We start from the raw sequence: 20,088 nt of genomic DNA, 5'->3' as shown, positions 1-20,088 counted from the left end.
CTGCATTGCTGGGAACCGCGACTTTGCAGCTACTCCGGCCCCTGTCCACTTCCGGCGGAAATCCTTTGTGCACAGCCAAGCCTGGGTCCACGGCACTCTAACCTGCATTGCACGACTTTCTAAGTTGGTCTCCGGCGACGTGGGACTCCTTTGTGCAACTTCGGCGAGCACCGTTTCACGCATCCTCGTAGTGCCTGTTTCTGGCACTTCTCCGGGTGCTACCTGCTTTCGTGAGGGCTCTTTGTCTTGCTCGACGTCCCCTCTCTCTTCAGGTCCAATTTGCGACCTCCTGGTCCCTCCTGGGCCCCAGCAGCGTCCAAAAACGCCAAACGCACAATTTGCATCTAGAAAGGCTTGTTGGCATCCTTTCGGCGAGAAAACACTTCTGCACGACTTTCCAAGGCGAGTGGGATCCGTCCTCCAAAGGGGAAGTCTCTAGCCCTTTTCGTTCCTGCAGAAATCTCAGCTTCTTCTGTCCAGTAGAAGCTTCTTTGCACCCGCAGCTGGCATTTCCTGGGCATCTGCCCATCTCCGACTTGCTTGTGACTTTTGGACTTGGTCCCCTTGTTGCACAGGTACCCTAGATTGGAAATCCACAGTTGTTGCATTGCTGGTTTGTGTCTTTCCTGCATTATTCCTCTAACACGACTTCTTTGTCCTTAGGGGAACTTTAGTGCACTTTGCACTCACTTTTCAGGGTCTTGGGGAGGGTTATTTTTCTAACTCTCACTATTTTCTAATAGTCCCAGCGACCCTCTACAAGGTCACATAGGTTTGGGGTCCATTTGTGGTTCGCATTCCACTTTTGGAGTATATGGTTTGTGTTGCCCCTATCCCTATGTTTCCCCATTGCATCCTATTGTAACTATACATTGTTTGCACTGTTTTCTAAGACTATACTGCATATTTTTGCTATTGTGTATATATATCTTGTGTATATTTCCTATCCTCTCACTGAGGGTACACTCTAAGATACTTTGGCATATTGTCATAAAAATAAAGTACCTTTATTTTTAGTATAACTGTGTATTGTGTTTTCTTATGATATTGTGCATATGACACTAAGTGGTACTGTAGTAGCTTCACACGTCTCCTAGTTCAGCCTAAGCTGCTCTGCTAAGCTACCATTATCTATCAGCCTAAGCTGCTAGACACCCTATACACTAATAAGGGATAACTGGGCCTGGTGCAAGGTGCAAGTACCCCTTGGTACTCACTACAAGCCAGTCCAGCCTCCTACAGTAGAATACCTCACTATCAGCCTCTGAATCTAGAGCACTTCTCTACCAGCATCTTAGTCTAGTACACTTGAGACTCTGTCTCTGATTAAAACACCTCTCTAGATGCTTCTAGAATACCTCTCTACCACCATTTTTCTCTAGAGCACCTCTGATTCTTTTTGAGGTTAGGACACCCCTCTATATGCTTCTGATGATAGAGTACCTCCCTGCTGTTCCCTGGCCGCCTCTCTGCAAGCCTCTAGCTCTAAAATACATGACTATGTATGTCCCAGGCCAGTATTGCATCCCTGTTGACTCTAGAACATCCCTCTAGCTGCCTTCTTTGGGTCACGTGTCTCTTCTCTCACCCACAGGAGTTGCCGGACTGAAGCAGGGGCTCCAGAAAGAAACAGGCCCTGTAAGTACCAAGAGATGTGTCTTACAATAATCTATAGTATTGTTATGGTTTACCATTATGTATGTCTACTCAAAAGGAGATGCACATTTTCTTTTACTAAAATATGTTACTGTTTCATGAATGCTGTTAAAAATCATACACAAATTGATAAAAGAGTACCTAAGATATGCATTTCCCCATATTTGACCTATAGTAAACAAGCACTCAAGTTAACAAAAACATATGCTTCTGAGAAATTGGGTTGTTGGTTGACTAGGTTATGGGTCCTGGTGAAGCATTTGCCACAGCCCCCTTCAGGGTGAACAGCAAAAAGTCACTAATTCAACGTGTGCTTAACTATGGGTAGCTTGGCACAAAAAGCAGAAAGCCTAATCTTAGAGGCAATGTGTTAAGTATGTATCCAGCACATAAACAGTAATAAAGGGAAACACACGAAAAACCCCAAACTGATATAGAAGAAAGGAAAAAATTGTAATAAATGATTTGACACTAAAACAATCAAAATCTATTTAGTTGAACCAGAGTTCTGAACTTTTAAAGTTTAAGGTTCAAAATAGAAATTCCTCAGTTTTAGAAAATGCCCATCTGGGTACCTTTCGTACCACAACCAAGGGTCCAGGAGTGGATGGAAACCTCTTAGGGGTTCAAGACTCACTCAGGCTGCGTACAGGTGTGAGTTCATGAAGTTGGGAGCCTGCTATGTCCCTCCCTGTGGCTCTGAACAGGAGACCATCAAAACTAGCCCTTGGAGTCACTTCTGAAATCCTGAGTGCAGGTGATGATGGAGGGCCAAACAACAGGGTTGTCCTCTGAAGATTCAAGGTAGGCTCCAGACAGTGAAGAAGTCCGTCCAGGTACAGCAGCAGTCTGGCAGAGGAAACAGCAGGTCACAGCAGCCGGCAGTCCTCTGAGAGTCCATCCACAGGTCCACTATTGAACTGAAGAGTGAGTATGAGAGCTCTAATTTTATGCCCTGGTGAAGTGCTCCTAGAAGGTGAGAGAAGTTTCCAGAAAGGTTCTTTGAAGTTCAGGTATTTCCTGCCTCCATTGATTGGTTTCTAGCTGGCTGCACTGGCAATACAGGGTTCTTAAGCCTATTGTGTGGTGGCAGGGCACAGCTGCTTTAGTAGCTTGTGGGGCTGTGTTTAGATCCCCCCATCAAGCCAGTTAAATGGCTAATCCTACTATTGTGTGATTGTCTGGGAGGAATTCACAAAGTCCTAACTGTCAGTTACACCTAGTCATGTGACCTAAAGCAGGCTTCAGGCACAGAGGGCTAAGGGCAGGAAAATTACAACTTTCTAAAAGTGGCATTTTCAAATTTGTAGTGATAAATCAAACCTTACCATCAAGGGGGGTTCATCATTACAAGTTCATAGACACCAAACATGATGTATCTACCACCTCTTGGTTAGGAATTACATCGTATTAAATATAAAAAGGAATCCCCAATGTTATCCTACGGGAGGGGTAGGCCTCACAGCAGTGAAACAAGAATTTGGTACTAGGGTATGTAATACTAAAAGCTACATGTTCTACTATTTAATTACACAGAACCCTGCCCTATGGGCTACCTAGGGCCTACCTTAGGGCTGACTTAGTTTTAATGGGTGGGGAGTTTAATGCTTGGCAAAGAGTTTTAGATGCCAAGTTGACCACGCAGTCGGCCGGTACACATAATAAAGTGCTACTTAAATGGACAGCACAATAAGTGCTGCGGGCCCAGTGGTAGCATTTATTTTACTGACCATGAGTAAATGGTACACCACTCTTCAAGGGACTTACATGTAAATGAAATATGCCAATCAAATCATGTTTTAGGGAGGGAGCACAAGCACTTTAGCACTGGTTAGCATTGGTAAAGCTCACAGCGTCGTAAGGCCAACAGGCAAAAATCCAGCAAAAAGTAGGAGGGGGAAGGCTAAATGTTTGGGGGTGACCCTGTAGAGAGGGCCATTTCCAACACAACCTCCCCTCCGGCCTGAAGCCAGGGTAGACTAATCTATACCTTGATTGACTTCCCTGCTTGGGCAATAGAATGTAGACAATTTCCCCGTACTGCAGGGGCACTTGTCAGTTCTACTCCTCTCTGAATGTAATTGGACCACTCTACCTACACTCTCCTGAGCTACTGAACTGATACATGGGAAGCTTTCTCATCTCCTGGAGACAACACCTGTGCATAACCTAACCTTAATTTGCTCATAGACGCATCCCAGTAGGCATACAGTGCCACCATGGCCAACAAAGTGATGTAGCCCATTCCACCCCTTGGGTCAGACTTCTGTCCCCAACCAAAGGAAAACTCTGTCCATAAGGAAAACAACCAACAAAGTCTGTCAGTGTCAAGAGCCAGGCTCCAGTCCACCCTCAAGTCTTTGACCTTTGAAGTTTCTCAGAGAGTGTGGAATATCCCCTTTCACCCTTTTTCCAATCTCCCTCTCCCCAGTTCATGGGTGGTCATCTCAGACTGGTCACTCAGCCCAGGGTCTGTACCCTGAGGCTGAACAGGGGTCTGGGGTGAGTCCTTCCTCCACTAACCCCTCCATCTGGCTTCAGTACCCTCAGTTTGGGAGTGGTATGTCCAGAGTCCACATTTCTGGGGTGCCCTGGGCAGACACCCATCCGGGCTATTCTATTTATTTATTTAAAGTACTTATAGAGTGCAACACTCATCCTCAAGGGAATGTCAGAGTGCAAGGAGGCTCCCTATCCTTTTGACTGTGAGAACAATGAAGATTTTTAGGTCACATACACGAGGGACATTATCCAGGAAAAAGCCAGGTTTTCAACTTTATCTACACCAGAGATAGTTTTCAGTAAGGTGGAGATCACAAGGTAAAGAGATCCACTGGACTGCAGCCAGATAAGAACATGAGCGGCTGTCTGTTCCGATGTTCCTCATTCGTTTAGCTTTGGCTGGAGCTAGATTACAGGATTTCAAGTTGTGCATGGGCTCACAGAATGCAACTCTAGGCGGTAGAGTTTCAGGCCCAGTATTGTACAGTGCCTTATATACTTGACATAGAAGTGTAAAACTGGCTCTTTTTCACATTGGTAGCAAATGTAAGATTGCCAAGCAAGCTGAAGTCTAAATTAATCTGTCACCGCTGACAACTCATTCCCCAAAAAGCAGTCTATGAGCATCTGAGGATAACTATGACTGTTCTCTGAGTCACCTGTCCACTCGTCTCTAGGGATACCAGGGCTATGGGGTGGACAAAGATTTTCCCTGGGTCTGGATTACCCTACACACCTGACCAGTGTACCGCTCCGGGAAACCAGACTTTCCACTACCATGGTCTGGCTGTCCCTGCTGACACTCATAGCAGTGACATGAACCCTATTCACTTTGACCTGGTGGAAGTAATGACTTCCCCCCAAGGGAATTCCAGTCCACCCTCTGAGTTCACTCCCCAATGACAGGAGACTAGGGAATCGCCTGTAATGAAGAATTTCTCACATTTGGAATTGGATATGAGCTTTATTGTAGTAAAAACCCTGGCACAACAGAGGGGGAATAGTCCCCTGCTTCCTTCAGCTTCACTGCTCAGGCTTTCTCTATGAAGCCTTTGCATTCTACTCTTGCTACCACATTCCAAATTGACTTAATAAGTGGCCTATGTGTGTTCTACTCTAGCTCACTCAATATGAGGTCACATCATGACGTATTCTATGTTCTGCTCCTGGGGACTACCTCCCCCTGAGGTCACATAGGCCACACTGTGGAGTTCCTGCAGTGGGTGATTTCTTTGAACAGACAGAGTCCCCCTGTTTGTGTCCTAGTAGAGAACAATAAAAGCTGTGGGGCTTGAAATGGGACACGCTGGGCCACTGCCCAACAGAACCTCCCTTCTTCTCAGAAGGGACAAGGGAACCCTTTCCTTCCTCCTTACCCTGAGGCTTGCCTGGGTCTCCCTTGACCTCCCCCTCCTTCTGCCTGGTGGAACCTGAGCCACCTTTCTTGGAGTCACCCCCACCTACCTTCATTGACACTCTGGTGCTGACCCAGAGGTCTGCCTCCTCCTCAACAAGATTCCTGGGGCCTGCAAGCTTGCCATCTGCCAGGTGATGGAACAGCTCCGTAAAACAGGTACTAAGCATGTGCTCCCTCAGAATCAAGTTGTACATCCCATTAAAATCTTCTATCTTCCTGCCCTACATCCAGCCCTTCAGTGCCTTGCTGGCATAATCTATAAAGTCCACCCAAGACTAACTTGGCAGTTTGTGGCTTTAACTGATCCTTTGACTGTATTTTGCAGGGATGAACTCACATTTGGAAAGGAGAATTGGCTTCATGGGTGCATGGTCTAGTCTTCTACCTCTAATATCAGGAGGGTGTACTTCCCCACCATGGACATGTACATCAACAAGCTACATGTACATCAACAAGCTACCCCCTCAGTACTCCTCTGGAACCATATGTACCCTCAGGGCTACCTTGTAGTCTTAAAACCACTTATCTATATCATTCCCTACCCCATAACTGGGATAACTTGGCATCAGTCTTTGGGTATGTGAACTCTCACCTCTCCAGTAGACAGTGCTGATTCACTGCCATCTTTTCTGTTTAACTCTATTTATGGCCAGCTCCTTCAGACTCATGAGTCAACATGATATTTTTCTCCACCTTTAGTTTGCTTCCAGCCAAGGCCCTCTCAGCCTCTGCATTCTCCTTCTCCAACTTCAGTTTGTCCTGCTCCAGCTTGAGTTCCATTCTTCCCTCCTTTACTCCACCTCCTCCTGTGACAGGACTCTGAAAGACACAATTCTCCTTCTCCCATTCTGAGTATTCTAATTCTCCTCCTGGGGGTAGAGGGCGTTCTCCTGTAGGTCTGGGTTCTCCTCTGGGTCATCTGCTGGAGCTGAGTAGCCAATTCAAAGACCGGGGCTGGTCCTCTCCCTCCTTCTCTTGATCATCCACCTCATCCCCCTCTGAGTTGGCCAACCTCCTTTGTTCCTCCTCGAAGGCCTTGAGGGCTGCCTGGAGATCCAACCTTGTAGTCCCCTTTCTTGCTGTCAGTCCTCTCTGTTTGCAGAGTTTCTGCAGCTCAGCCTTGCTGAGGGTGTCAAAGTTCCAGGTATCCACCTCCATGGTAGTAGGGGAAGGTGGGGTTACTTAAATTCACCAAAAATAAAATCATCCAATGAATACTATGGAGTATTTAAAAAGATGTCAAATTATTTATCTGGGAATTTAGTGTAACGCAAATCACTGTATGATACTGCACAGACATGCTCTGATCGACACCGCTGAACACCAATGTGAGAAATTGGGTTGTTGGTTGACTGGGGTGTAACCCTGATGAGCTTAGCACAAAAAACAGTCAGGCCAAACTTAGAGGCAAGGTGTTAAGCACTTATGTGGCACACAAACAATAATAAAGTGACAACATAACACAAGAAAAAGCAAACCAATGTAGAAACATAGAGAAAATGATAATAAATTATTTGACACCAAAACCATCAAAATCCAATTAGTAGAACTGTAAATATGAATTTTTAAATTTTAGGGTTTAAAATAGCAAGGGGCATATTTATACTATGTTTGCACCGGATTTGCTTCATTTTTTTCCCGTAAATATGGGGTAAACCTAACTCTATAATTATATTTTGGCACTAGATATGTCTAGCGCCATAATATTGGAATTAAAGTCATTTTTTGCCTCACGAAAACTACCTTGCGTCAATGACGTGCAAGGTAGACGTTCAAGGGCAAAAAATGACTCTAAGGCCCTAGCGCCTTATTTATCCACCCATGCAAAAATCATGCATGGGGGGAAGGAGGGGTCAAAAAATGGTTCAAAGCGTGCTTTGCACCATTTTTTAATGCCTGGGTCAGAACGTTTGTTAGGGGACCTGTGGGCCTATTTCTGTGGTGGAACACCACAGAATAAGCCCACAGGTGCCCTCCCCATGGCCCCCCACACCAGAGGGACAGGGGACCCCATCCCAGGTAAGTACAGGTAAGAATATATATATATATATATATTTTAAAGTGCCATTGAGGGCCCTAAAATGCCCCCCCCTACATGGCACTGCGTGCAACGGCCATGCCCAAGCCTAAGACAGGAGTCATGTGGTATGGATGGTTTTGCGTCAGAAAATGATTCTAGGCAGGTTCGAGTCATTTTTTTTAACTCTAACCTGCCCAGCCTTGTTTTTTGGTGCTAAACCCCCTTCTTCCATACCTCCAGCCCCACCCGACTAACATAATTCTTTTTTACGCTAGCCTACCCTTCGCACCGGCTTGCACCATTCCAAAACTATGGTGCCCGGCTGGTGCACAGAAATGGTGCAACCCGGTGTTAAACTTTTTGGTGCAAAACTGTGTTAGTGCAGTTTTGCACCAAAAAGTATAAATCAGGGCCTCAATTTTAGAAAATGACCATGTAGGCACCTTTAGCGCCACAGTCAAGGGTCCAGGAGTGGATGGAGACCACTTCGGGGTTCAGGACTCACTCAGTCTTGGCCCAGTTTTGGGTTCAAGATGGTGAAAGCCTGTTATGTCCCTCTGGCTCTGAACAGGATGCCTGCAAAACTAGCCCTTGGAGTCAGTTCATAAGTCCTGGGTGCAGGTAAAGATATTGGACTCCACATCAGGGTTGGCCTCTGAAGGTTCAAGGCAGGCTCCAGGCAAAAAGGCCGCCCTTCTAGGTACAACAGTAATCTAGCAGAGTGCAAAGCAGGTCACAGCAGACGGCTATCTTCTGGGCGTTCTTCTGCAGGTCCAGGAGTGAAATGAAGAGTAGGTCTGAGAGCCCTATTTTTATACCCTGGTGCCCTGCTCCTAGAAATTAGGAGAAGTTTCGGGAAAAGTTCTTTGAAGTTTGTGGGGTTTCCTGCATCCCCTGCCCTGCTCCTAGCTGGCTGCACTGGCAATACATGGTCGTTAAGCCTATTGTGTGGTAGCAGAGCACAGCCCATACAGGTGCAAGTGGGCTGTCTTTAGTTCTGCACCCGCATCAGCCAGTTAATGGGCCATTCAGGCTCAGCTAATCCCACTATTGTGTGACTGTCTGGGAGAAATTCAGGTCCTACCTGTGAGTTACCCTAAAAAATGTGACCTAAGGCAGGCTGGAGGTACGGAAGCAAAGGACAGGAAAATGCCAACTTTCTAAAAGTGGCCTTTTCAAACTTGTAATGCTAAATCCGACCTTACCTTTAGAGAGGGTTTATCTTTACAAGTTCATAGACAGCAAAGTTGACATGTCTACCACCCCTGGTTTAAGAATTACAGGTTTTTAAGTATAATGAGGAATCCCTAATGTTATCCTACGGGTGGGGTAAGCCTGACGGTAGTGAACAATGAATTTGGGAGTGTTTCACCAGTTAGACATGTAAGTCTAAAAAGCACATGTCCTACCTTTTAATTACACAGTATCCTGTCCAATGGGCTACCTAAGGCCTACCTTAGGGGTGATGTGTATGTAATAAAAGGGGAGATTAAGGCTTGACAAAGGGTTTGAAATGTAAAGTTGACATGGTAGGGGTACACTGCCTTCAGGATACAATGGCAGGGCGGGACATATTTTTAAGTTCTTCTGAAGGGGGTGGCACAACAAGTGCTGCAGGCGCACTGGTAGTATTTAATTTACAGGTGCTCGGTATATGGTATGCCACTCAACAAGGAACTTATATGTAAATTAAATATTCCAATCAGGGGTATGCCAATCAAATGATGTTTTAGGAAGAGTGCACAAGCAATTTAGCACAGGTAAAGTGCACAGAGTCCCAAGGCCAACGCTCAAAAGGTTCAATGATTTACACACACACTTAATTACAAATTATTTTTTCCTTTTCCTCCCCATACATTTTCATACTCATGCACATAAACATTGTTTTAACATTGGTAAATTTGGATAGAAACACATATCATGAGTGTTAAATTTTTAAATAAAAACATACTAATCCATAAAATGAGGTCTGTATCTCACTTTCGCGCAATTCACACACTCACACACCATAACAACCTCATCCTAGACCCTTTTACAATCAATATTACCTGTTAAGTTACCAACTGAAACAGAAATATCATATTCTTATGTCATGTTTCGCCACTTTCATTTTTTCAATATATCTCATGAAAATCTCTTCATAGTTGTTTCAAGGGTTCTGCAGTGATTGTGAGCTTTGAGTGATTTGTGAATAAATACATGATTACATAACTATTACATTTCTTTTACTTCTTTATGTGGCTATAATTATCTATGGCTTCATTAGGAAAAGCTGCATGACACCCATTCACAAATATCTCACAAAAAGCCCTGAATTGCATTTCTACTAACAAAAACGTAATCACTATGGGACTGATTTACGAGCCCCTAGCGCCTCCTTGTGCCACATTAGTGTCATTTCTTTTACGCTAATGTGGCCCAACGAGGCCAAAATTGCAGCGCCAAATTTACAAAGTTGTGCAATGCATGCCTTGCGCCACTTTTTAACCCCTTTGTGCTACATTATGCCCATGCCAGGCATAATATATGTAAAGGGGGTGTTCTCCCGTTAGGGAGGCCGAACAAATGGCACAAAGAGATTTATTTGTATCATTTTTATCAGCAATTTTAACGCCTGCTCAGAGCAGACATTAAAAGGAGGCCCCTTTTTGTTTCAATGTGCTGCTGGGTGCTTTGCAGGATTAGCGTCAACATTTTTGATGCTAATACTGCAAAGGGCCGGACTAGCGTTAAAAATTATGACGCTGGTCCCCTAACTATGGCCATGGTGCGGCATATTTTCAATACGGCACACACATGCCTGCTCTGAGCAGGCGTTAAAAATGCTGATAAAAATTATGCAAATAAATCTCTTTGTGTCATTTGTTCGGCCTCCCTAACGGGAGAACACCCCCTTTACGGCACACGGGGCGCTAAGGGGTGTAAGAAAAGTGGCGCTGCACTGGGCGCACAGCCACTTTTCCTAAATCAGGCCCTATGTGTTTTAGGGATTGTATGTCTTTATGAAAAAATTGAAGATTTCTGATATGTGATTTTATCAAAATGTGCCAATGTTAAAGAAAATGTTTATGTCCAATAGGACAATGTATAGGGAAAAATTGATAAAATAACTTGTAATAAATGTGTGCATGAATCATTGAATCTTTTAAGCATATTATATGTATACATTAATTGGTAAGGTTTAAATGTAGGAAGGTTAATGGGGTGTTATTATTAATTTATAATTTCCCTGGTCCAGTACCCTATTGATAGAGGAGGTCCTTTGTTCCTATTTTAAACAACTGCTCAAGACAATAGCTGGCATGTTAGAGGACTCTAATGTAGTCAATCCCTGCAGGTCCCATCATCCACTCCTATGAGTTAAAACTGATATGCCATACTTTTGCACACCTAAAGGAAAACTGTGATACAAACTTCCCCACCAGATATGTCCTCGCTCTCCTCTCCTTCCTCATAACGACAAGTCTTACTGACTGGGGACCCTCCTGCTTCTCTGCACAAGTCCTATGTGTCTTGGGAAAACTGCAGTAACGAAAGATTTTCCATGACCCCTGGAAACATGAGGGGCTTGTAGAACAACTGAGGAGAAGGCCAGTTGATGTATACTCATACTGTGTGTGTGTCTATCCCTCACATACCACCATCACTCATGTTGCTAAGTGCTGCACCCCACAACAGGATGAGGCTACCTCTGTGGCCACTCATGACGGACAACCCGACACATGAGGTTCACAACAACTGCAACACCCATACAGTCACACCACTCCCCCACGGTGTGAGGTGCTGCCCATCGGAAAATGTATGTCCGCACCCCAGGGGAAGAGGAGAGTAAGCGCTATACAAATCCTACTGCTACGACCATTACTACTTCAGAACTACACCAAATATTGGTGGCACATAACATTCACTGGGCTCTGAGTACCTTCTTATGTAAATTCACATGTACTTTGTGGTTATGGATCATGATTCATTGGTCTGGCATGAGAGGCAGCCGAGGTTTCCCTAGCGCTTCTCGTACATCCACGTGTGGCGTGGCAGTCATGGTGCTAGCAGACTGAGTGCGGGGCTCCCCACCACTCCCTACATGAGCTCCTTATTGTGTTTTACATTACTCCCACTTTTTTACATTACTTGCATAAACTACACTAACACTCATTTCTGCTCAAACTTTTCCTTTCCTCTAGTACAGAAACTAAACGCATTTTTTCCATTTGTTGTCATACTTAGGTTGAGACTTATTTATTTATTGTAATTGTAATCGTATTTATATAGCGCTTACTACCCCTGACGAGGCGTCGAAGCGCTTTTCGATGAGTAGCACGCTACTCCGGTACCCAACAAGAATTAGTGATGGATTAGTATAATTTAATAAGGAGTACAGTTTTAGTATTATTATGAGTTAATTTGAGTTGCGGATATGAGAGTTTGTTAGTTAGATTGACTGGAGTAATGGAGGGGTGGAGGAGGAAAGAAATCCAGAAGTGTTAATTGGGAGTTTATCCTTCATTTGCTCAATCCAAAGGCTTGAGATGAATAAAAGGGGGGCGGAGGGGAAAGAGGATGTGGAAGGGTTAGGGAGAGCATAGTAGCAGGGTGAGATGAATGCAGGAGAATTTAGTAGGGTTGTGTGGGAGGTCACAGAGGTAGAGTGAGGTTTGGTGAGTTAGATGTGGGGGTGGAGGGATGAGCTTAGGCAGAGATATTTAGGAGATGGAAGTGGTCGAAGGGATTTGGGATGAGTCCGAGTGAGAATGGAGGATAGTTTGATAGAGACATGACATTAGAGCGATGAGTAGATAAATGTGATAAAAAGAGAGCAGAAATTCATAGAAACATGCCAGGCACAGAAACAACATATACACATATATATATATATTTATACACACACACACACATGACTATACACACACATCTGCACATACAATACATAATTAGAAACATGGGTAAAAAATACTTAGTCGTCCATCCATCATCCTGGTAAAAAGGCGGGAACTCCCCCACCTACCTCGAGGGTGGACGGGGCGTGGCCCAGCGGGCGGAGCCCACAGGTGCTCCACAAAGGGAGAAACCCTCCACTCTGTGTCTCCAGCAGAGGAAGACAGAAACCGCGCGTCCCAGTCAGACACAGACCACGCTCCAGCACATCATCAGCTCAACTCCAGGAAGGATTCCAGATCCCCTCTGCCATGGGATCTCTGAGCGCACAGCCCCGCCCCGCCCCATCCCTGCTAAGCCTAAGAGCCAGGGTGGGCTGTCCTTTCCAGAAGGTGAGCTTCAACCGCGGCATCTGCCGCGTCCACATTGTACACTAGGGTACGTGATGGGCCACGGGGGCAAAACGTCTTCAGCAACCTTGTGTGCCCCCGGCAATGTCATTGCCACTAGTGCGTCCCCGCGGAGATGTCCTCGCGCCCCTGCGCATCAACAACGCACCACGCGAGTCGGCGGCAAACGCAGTGGGGTCGCTTTGGAAAGCTGTCCATCATTCTGGCAAGAGGTGGGATTTCCCCTACCTACTTCGAGGGTTGACGGGGCGTGGCTCAGCGGGCGGAGCTTACAGGTGCTTCATAAAGGGAGAACCTTCTACTCTGTGTCTCCAGGAGAGGAAGATAGAAACCGCGCGTCACAGTCAGATACAGATTACGCTCCAGTACATCATCAGTTCACCTCCAGGAAGGATTCTGGATCTTCCTCTGCTATGGGATCTCTGAGCGCACAGCCTTGCTTTATCTTTGCCAAGCCCGAGAGTTAGGGTGGCTTGTCCTTTCCAGAAGCTGAGCTTCGACTGCGGCACCTGCTACGTTTATATTGGTAAGTGCTTCCTTTGAGGTTTAGTTTCTGTAAAATGAGCATCGTGGCCTACACAACCGGAGTATTTTCTACGAGTATGTCAGTAAGCGTTACCTAGCATGTTTTATATACCCTGTTTATATTGTACACTAGGGGTACGTGATGGGCCACGGGGTAAAACGTCACCAGCAACCTTGTGTGCCTTTGGCAATGTTATTGTTACTAGTGCGTCTTTGTGGAGGTGTCCTCGTGCTTCTGCGCATCAACAACACACCACCGGAATCGGCGGTAAACGCAGTGGGGTCGTTTTGGAAAGCTGTCCATCATCCTGGCAAGAGGCGGGAATTCCCCTACCTACTTCGAGGGTGGACGGGGGTGATAGCGCTCTAAGCATTCACTGTCTGTTTCATAGCGCCAGTGGTGAAACAAGGTGAGTGCGTCATTAGCATTAGTAATGTGAAAAAGAAAATGTGCATAGAATTCCAGAGTAGAATTGAAGAGAACAAAACTACCACTAGAAGTGAAGACCCCTCTGTGCTGGAGCCCAGATCCTGACCCTGCCTGTACCCCAGACCCTGGGCAGGTGCCCCCTGCACTCTCTCCCCTGAAGAGCAGAACATAATGTGGCACACTCCCTAATTCAACATCATCATCATCAGCATCATCAGCATTAACTTCATCAAAATCATCAGCATCAACATAAACATCATCAGCATTAACTTCATCATCATCAACAGCATCAACATCTTCGACATCAACATCATCATCAGCAGGAGCATCATCAACATCAGCATCAACATCATCAGCAATTTCATCGTCTTCATCAACAGCATCAACATCATCACCATCAACATCATCATCATAGCAACTTGTACAGATAATAATAGTAATAATAATAATAATAATAATAATAAAAATAATAATAATAATAATATTGAAGGTGTAATTATAATAATAATGATAATAATAATGTAAGATGTGCAGATGATAATAACAACACTAAGTTGTATACATACTAGGTTTCTGAATTAATAGAGGAATTAATAGAGGAACGTTCCTCTCCTATTATTAAATGCACAAATTTCACGGTTCTGGGAGATCAAAATCTTCAGTTTGAGCATAAAACAGATAAGATTGGAATGTCCCTTTCTGAGGACTTCTTAGCCTTGAGCTGAATTTGATCAAGCACCTTCCCACTCATATAGCTGGGCATCTATTTGATCCTATCTTTTTTAATTTAGATACTATTCAGTCTGATAGGCCTCTACCTCTGAACTGATCTGATCATTGCACTATTCCCTGCTCATTCTCAATTGACTCCCAACCTCACTACAAGGTCAAACAGTCTACATCCCATTGGAGACGTTGGGCTCAGCTTGATGTTCAGAAATGGAATGCACTGTTAGAGGAGTCTTCGCCCGTCTTCGATAATTCAGTAGAAGGCGCTGCACAAAAAATAGATAGCTGGCTTAGAGTCTCTGCAGATATGATGGCTCCCATTAACAGTAAGCACCATCACAGATCCTTACCCCCGGCACCATGGTTTACGGACTCCTTATATAAGGAGAAGAAAGTTTGTAAACAGTTAGAGAGAATTTGGCATATATCTAATCTCCAAAGTGATAAGCTAACTTATAAAAATGCTTTAAGATCTTATCAGAAAAACTGCTGACATGCTAAGGCCGCTCAATCTATGGAGAAAATTATGGAAACTAAAAACTGTCCTAGGACACTCTATCAGGTGCTGAAGACTCTTGCGGACTCATCCAAACTAACCCCGAACATCTCCCTTTCTCAACCATAGTGCGATGAGATTTCTGATCTTTTTGTCAATAAAGTTGAGGCTATTAAAAACACGTTTTTACCCACAATATAGGCAAACAAACCTACTGTTGCCTCCAATGCTAGGTCTTTAGGAACACACTTTTAACCTATCGACCTATTGGTTGTACGTCTTTCATTATCAACCTTGAAATCTGGCTCCCCTTTGAACCCGTGCCCCCCACAACATTTTAGGTACACTCTCTCAACAGAACTTAAAGCTGATTGTCCACCTATTGAATCAGTCCCGACTTTAAGGGGTAGTTCCTAGTTGCTGGAAAACAGCTTTAGTCATCTACTGGAATGGTCCAACTATAGGCCTATATTTCTATCATCTACATTTTTAAAACTGTTAGAAAAACACGTGAATCTGCAATTAACACAACTTCAATAACAGAATGATCTACTCCATTCCTCTCGTTTGGGTATTCATGCAGGTTGCAGCACTGAATCTGCATTGCTCGGGGTCACTGAATTCTTGAGACATAAATTGGATAACGGAGGGGCAGCTCACTCCTGCTTTTGGACTTGAGTGCAGCTTTCGACACTGTGAACCATGATATTTTACTCAGGAGACGCAATGGCTTCGGCATACGGGGTAATGCTCTCGTCTGGATTAAATCCTTTTTGGAGAACCGTTTTTACCAGATCCACTCGATTCAATGTAGATCTAAGCCATGTGCTCTCATGTCAGGTGCGCCTCAAGGTTCCATCTTGAGCCCTTTACTTTTTAATGTTTTTGTGAGGCCACTGGCTGACATCGACAAGGGTTTTGTCTTTTCCTATGCAGATGATACCCAAATTGTGGTTTCTCTGACTTCAAAGGATCAGTCACACGTGGCTGCACCTCCTCTTTGTCTACAGCAAGTGGCAAAGTGGATGTGCACAAACGTCTAGAAGATGAATGGTGATTCCAATAATAATTCCTGTATCACGGGACCCACACCTTTGGCCGGCATCCTTGGGTGCCCCTCTGCCTGAGAGTGTGGTTGGATCAGGAGCTGTCAATGAAGCAACAGATAACTAAGGTGTCTGCCACCTGTTTGCATCTTAAAATGTTTGAAAGAAAGTCTTTATTGTGTTCCGTTTACAGCCATAGTTATGTCAAGGTGGGATTACGGAAATGTTCTTTATCTTGGAATAACAAAAGCCTTATTAAAAAGTCTTATTAAAAGTCTTCAAATAGTATAAAACAGTGCTGCACGCCTTTTGCTTCACGTCGCACAGTATACCAGCTCTGCCAGCGTGCTAAGGGCCACATGTAGCAAAGTCCGATTTTGCGAATCGGAACTTGCGAGTCGGTACGCTCCAGTACATCATCAATTCACCTCCAGGAAGGATTCTAGATGTTTTTCTGCTATGGAATTCCTGAGCGCACAGCCTTGCTTTATCTTTGCCAAGCCCAAGAGTTAGGGAGGCTTGTCCTTTCCAGAAGCTGAGCTTCAACTGGGGCACCTGCTACGTTTGTATTTGTAAGTGCTTCCTGTTGAGGTTTAGTTTCTGTAAAATGAGCATATGAATGCTAATAAAAATACGAATAATAATGGTGGTTATGATAATACCTTGCTGCGCCGTGTGTGAGGAGCGCCATGCTCAGGGACCAGGTGCGAGATCAGGCTGTCGGGCAGCCCATGTGCTTCGTGTCTGGATGTTGACTTGAAGGTTCAGCGCGTTCTGGAAGCTGCCAGCATCTCCTGATGCCTCCTGGTGGAGCCGGATGCACCCATTGGTCTGCAGGAAGCCCTAGGTCCACATTTTATGCAAAGTGATGCAAAGCCGCATGTGCTGTTTACTGTCCTGGGCAATCGGTTTTAGGTGATGGAACGGTACACTTTTTACAACAAAACAACTGCTTTGCGCTGCTTTTTTCCAAGGAAGTGTTACTGGGGAGGATCAGTGCAAACACCCTTGGAGTTTGAAACAGCTGTAAATACTGAGTTAGCCAGACTAAAGGGCAGATTTCGTGGCGCTGCACCTGAACAGTACAGGGGGCCCACTGTAACCAATGGTGTGCCCCCTTTTAACACCTTCTCTGAGCAGGCGTTAAAAAACGCAGAACAAAATGATGCAAAGAATTCTGTTAGATGTCTTTGCACTATTTCTTCGCCCCCCCTAATGGGAAAACGCCCCTCCTTACATACATTATGCCTGTTGCAGGCATAATATGCCGTGAGGGATTACATGCGTCACTTTGTAAATTTGGCGCAGAGATTTTTGCCTCGTTGGACCACATTAGCATAAATAAATTACACTAATGTCACACAAGGAGGCTCTAGGGGCTTTTAAATATGCTTTTTAGGGGCTTATTTAGATTTTGACAGATGAATTACTCCGTCACAATGGTGATGGATATCCTGTCTGCCGAAATCCCATAGGATGTAATGGAATTCATATTTAGGCGGACCGACTATCTGTCACACTGGTACCATGGTGGGGGCAGAGATCCCTTGATGATGGCTGGTGTTAGTCTCCTTGACACAGGATGAGGGAGTGGGCAGGTATACCATCCCCTCCTGTTGAGGTGTGCTGCAGTGACCATGCTTTTGGGCTAGAGCATGGCTTGCTGGAACTGGTTTGGTCCATGGAAGGTGAACAGAAAGAACTGATGTTGCTTCATCAGGTCGAGGTGACTTGAAATTAGACCGATGACATGTGACTCCATCACTGTACAAATCTGAGACTACATGCACACAAGAGGGGCTCTATGCTGAAGTACATTACTCATCATGTACACAAGTGCTCCTTTAGTGAACACAAACAAACACGTTTGTCACATTTGGTGGGACAGATGACCCAATCAAGGCATGCCATATGAAGTTTACCAGGGAGAGGAATAAGGCAAACTCCCTGACTTAGGGCCTCATTTACGAGGCCTTACCAGCACACTGCGTCACCAGGGCATCATATTTTTTACATTGCGGTGGCGCAGTCTTCCAGCCCATATTTAAAAGGCCACGCAAAGCCACCTTGGGTGGCTTTTCATAGTCTTGTAAATATGAGCCCTTTCCGTCATAAAACTGCATGAAAGGGGCATTCCATTGGTGTTGTCCTGGGTGTTCCCACGCAACACCCATGGAACGCTATCAAATCTGGCGCAATCGCAGATTTACAAGTCTGGGATTGTGTCAGATTCCTGCACCACCTCAGGGGTGGCATTAGAGTGATGTATTGGGGAAAAATGTCTTTATTTCTCCCTGTTTTACCCTCTTTCTGTGTGTGCTGCAAAGCACTTGCTGTGCCGCCCTGCACCACACGGCTTGTAAATGAGGCGCTTAGAGTGCTGGTAAAAAGGTTGGTCTTTAATACTAATGATTAGATGCACCCAACTGTTCCTCAAGTTGTGACCTGGCAATGGGTACGGTAGTCACCTATGCTGCAAGGAATTCCACTTTTAGTTAGACTCACACCTGCTCAGCACCAGAATACACTCCCATGTGATAGTGCACTCTAAAAGTCTGCATAACAGAACACAATACGACATAACATAACACTGTAGTGGACTCCCACACTATTCTTCTAAGGAGTAACATGCAGAGTCCCTGCAAGGGCATTCACAGGTCACCTGGGCAGTCAACCAACAGCCCAATTTCTCAAAGTATTATTTCTGGAAGGCTTGGATCATCATACTAACTTCAACACTATTTTTATTATGCATGCAGACCTAAAAGGTTCAAACCACGGTGCCATTCAATGAGGGGTCAACAAGGTGGCCATTTACCTCACCTGTCTGTGGGCTTCCATGTCTTGCTTAGAAGAAGCTCAAGCAGTGCTTGCACTATATAACTTTGCATTTAGTATTGGTTATAAGCCTTTTCCCCCTACTATCAGTTTATAACAGAAGATGCATCCCGGTTGTAGTTCTGCGGACACGTGGGGCGGTTGCGAGGGCGAGGTCAGTGGAGCGGAGATGCCGGGTCGGGGTGTAGAAGGAGCATCGTCTGTTGAGGTATTCTGGTTCAGTGTTGTGCAGTGCTTTGTGAGCGTGGGTGAGGAGTTTGAAGGTGAATAGTGCCCATTCCTGCAATTAAATCTTTTTTTTTTTTTTTTTTTTAAATCTGTTTGTTTATGAATATTATTAATCGGTTTTATTACTTTTTTATGTAATTTATGTTATTGTCTAAATCCCCTGTAGAGGATGAATTAAACAAGGCACCTCAAGTACTGAGATCAATTTCTCTTCCTGCATTAAGCATCCCCCGAGCAGTGATCTGGCTCCTATAGAGTGCTCTCCAACTGGGGGAAAGGTCCCCCATCCCCCTTTAAGTCCTGTGGTCCTGGTGTCCTCTGATATTCCATGTTTTAACCATTATGGGCCTTTGTCAGAGATTGGAGGGTCCCATGACTGTGACTCACTTTTACATCCTGAAGCTCGTGAAAAGAAAATGCTGCGACCCGCTTGCCTTTGGATCTGGACAGACTGTCACAGCGTTGTGGGAAACTTGACCTGGCCTCTATCTCTCAGAAATTCGATGAACTAAAGAGCTTGGTGTTACTAGTGATGGATACATTTATGGGAGAACTGGCACGGAGGGGTGCGTGCACATGTCTGAGTGTAAATGGGGGCAGGCTTACGCCTGCTCCAGGGGGTTTGCCCACTGTTCCCCTTATGACAGAATTTAGTACTCAAGTGGACAAGCCTCCCCTGGCCCTACTATTACTGTCCCTCCTGGTAGCTTGCCCGTGCAGAGGATCTCCCAGTTGTGTCAGCAATTGCTAGACGGAAGTACAATTCTGGCCTCAAGGACAGGAACACATGTGTGCCAGAGGGGCTGCATAAAGCCCAGTCTGTTGATCCAGTTAAGGGCTCTCGGGGGACTATGGGTACTCAGATGCATGCTGGACCAACTATTTCCTCTACTGATTCTTTTAAGCCATTTGGTGA

The 20,088-nt window shown here is 45.1% G+C and overlaps 1 protein-coding gene across 1 annotated transcript in view; it reads left to right on the top strand.

Annotated features, from left to right (window-relative positions):
* Positions 1-20,088, top strand: part of LOC138252902 (uncharacterized) — a 216,205-nt gene that overhangs the window by 4,073 nt on the left and 192,044 nt on the right. Inside the window, exon 2 of the mRNA XM_069205776.1 lies at positions 1,595-1,638. The gene's annotated coding sequence lies outside the window, so the exon portion shown is untranslated. The remainder of the gene's footprint in view (positions 1-1,594; positions 1,639-20,088) is intronic.

The sequence above is a fragment of the Pleurodeles waltl genome, chromosome 1_2 (assembly GCF_031143425.1).
Source record: "Pleurodeles waltl isolate 20211129_DDA chromosome 1_2, aPleWal1.hap1.20221129, whole genome shotgun sequence".
In the NCBI taxonomy this organism is placed as follows: Eukaryota; Metazoa; Chordata; class Amphibia; order Caudata; family Salamandridae; genus Pleurodeles; species Pleurodeles waltl.
The sequence above is the reverse complement of the archived record's forward strand: the minus strand, read 5'-3'. Positions and strand labels throughout refer to the sequence as shown.